The sequence below is a fragment of the Marmota marmota genome, unplaced genomic scaffold, assembly GCF_001458135.2.
Source record: "Marmota marmota marmota unplaced genomic scaffold, marMar, whole genome shotgun sequence".
NCBI classification, from domain to species: domain Eukaryota; kingdom Metazoa; phylum Chordata; class Mammalia; order Rodentia; family Sciuridae; genus Marmota; species Marmota marmota.
Window position 1 is genome coordinate 280,127 of NW_026005793.1, and position 2,745 is coordinate 282,871.

The window sequence follows — 2,745 nt, forward strand, 5'->3', positions numbered from 1 at the left end:
ACAGTCACTAGTATGGCAATATGTAAATCAATGGATGTGTAATTGATGTGATTCTGCTATCTGTATATGGGCTAAAAATGGGAGTTCATAACCCACTTGAAGCAAAGTGTGAAATATGATATATCAAGAACTATGTAATGTTTTGAACAACCAACAATTAAAAAAATAAAAATAAATTAATAAATAAATAAATAGATAGATAGGAAGGTCTCAGAATGTAGTTCAGGTGTAACGTGCTCTGGATGTGAACTCAGTATGCTTACCCATGAGCTGCATCTCTATTCTTTTTCATTTTGTATTTTGTGATAATCTCTTCCTAAATTGCTGATGTTGGCCTCATACTTGGGATCCTCCTGTCTCAGCATCCTGATTTGATGGGATTACAAGTGTGACTCACCTCACCCAGCCAGGGAAGACTCCTCTATGGATTTAAGGAAGCACTACTTCAGTAGAAGTTCAGAACAATCTGACATCATTTCTAATACATCTTTACTGACATCCTTCTTGAGAAGTTGGGTAAGAGCAAACTCTAGAGGCTGTATTTTCCCCAACATGTTTTTCTTAAATGTGTTTCTGTAATTCTACATACTATGTATCAATAAATTGTTTTCCTAGAAAATATTTTGCTAAGTTTTAAGGAAATGATGTTTATTATTTTTCTTTGACAGTTATCTTATTCACTGGCATGCTTATATTGTGTAAACAAAGCTTGTGCTGATGATTTTATATTATAAACAAATCTACTATCTTATGTGTTACTGCTGTATCTGTTCATCTAGATTTGAAGAACCGGTTCATATGTCTAAACTGTTTTTAAGCCTTATAAATGTCACATGTTTATATTTTTTTTCTCAATAGGTTTACACCAATTTTAATTGGAATGATGTGTCTTTGCAGGGCACATTTATAGACATCTGAAAACATTTATGATTGTTATATGGTGGTGCTTTCCACTGGAATATAATGAGTAGAGAACAGGGATAATGGTGAACATGCCACAAAGTATTGGGCAGCCCCCTGAACAAAGAATGTTACTTAGCTCTGCTGTTGAAAAGTTTTGAATAAGTGTATCTTACCTTAGCTCTGTAAAAAAGCCCTTGTCTAGTATGCACAAGTTTCTCAGTAATAAAGCCCTTGTCTAGTATGCACAATGCCCCAGGACTTCAATTAATAAAAAATAAATAATACTTAGCCATCATTTTGAGAAAACAGGTAATTAGTAGAAGCCTTACATAAACTGCAAGGTAATGTCAAAAGCCAAAGTAAGAGCAAATTAGTTTAGTGACTAAATACTTCATTTTATAAAATAGAGAATAATTATTCCAAAGAGTTGAGCAGAGGAGTTTGGTAAATAAAGCAGAAACAAAAAGCATGTGGATGTCTTCAACTTTACCTACCTTGTATGGTGAGAACAGACAGGGAGCAATAGAAAAATAACCTATATTTTAGTATTCAATTGCTTAAATTGTATTTTTTGTGTAAGGATTAAGGTGGAGAAAGCTTCATTGATATGCCCATGAAATTGCCCTGCATGGGAAATTTGGCCTTTTGCCCTTACTCTTTTTAAGGGGGGTAGAGGGAACAAGGTATTGAAAATAGGGATACTTGACAACTGAAATATATCTCCAGTCCTTTGTATTTTTTATTTGAAGAGAAGGTCTGACTAGGTTACTAAGGGTCTCACTAAATTGCTGAAGCTGACCTTGAATTTGTTGTCCTTCTGCCTTAGGCTCCAGAAGCCATGGGATTACAGGCTTATGTCATGGAGCTCACTCCTTTAATCCAAAGAAAAAAAAAAACACAAAATCAAAACAAAAACAAAAGACAAAACAATATAAAACAAATCAAACAAAGAAACAAAAACCAATTTCTATCTTTTCTTTCCCTTGCAGAAAACCTAGGTTGGTTTTATTTTTTTGTGAAGTTATGTTTTCTTTGTTTGGTGTAATAGTCAATGTGAATTATCATCATGATTGGATTAAGAGATGCAGTTCATTTAGAAGATTTTAGGTGTGTCAGTGAGGGTGTGTCTAGTAATGATTGGCATGTGGAATAGCCAACTGAAATGGAGACCCTCCCTAAGGGGGAGGGGAAGCACCATCAAATAGGGTGATGGCTTGGATGGAATAATGCTGGGAGCCATTAGCCAAGTAGGTATGACAATTTCCTTGCCAGCGTACCCCATGTTGCTGACATTTTGCAGTGACATTGAATGTAGGTGACCTTGCTCAAGGACCAGGGCAGATTAGAGTGTTCCCGGTTTAAGATAATCGGGTTTAGGGCGTTCCCAGTTTAGGTTCCAGGTTTAAGGTTTAAGATTATTCCTGCTGGGAATAGGGCGTATCCTGCTGCCTGAGTTCCCCTTGAGTTCTCACGGGATTCAGACAGTATATTTTGGAGATAGAAGCCCAGTGGAGTGGATTTGGGCAGAGAATGTGGATTTGGGCAGAGAACATGGATTTCCCCAGAACGTGATTGTAGACGGCTGGTGTGAGTTCGGGAATAAAGAGTTGCTGTTTGAATCTACAAGCTGTGTGGTGGCTCGTGACTGTGTGCCAGCCAGACTGCGGCATTTGGCATCCCGTGCGGGGAACTTCTGAAGCTTGGAGGTAAGTGAAATTGCTCGCCCCTGAGGAAGAGCGAAAGAATGGGTGACCAATTCAAAAAACAACGTGTTATTGTTTTGATTTATTTTGTTTTTATTTCAAGTTGCCTGTTCCTAGAACTTTCTCAGGCAAACTGGGG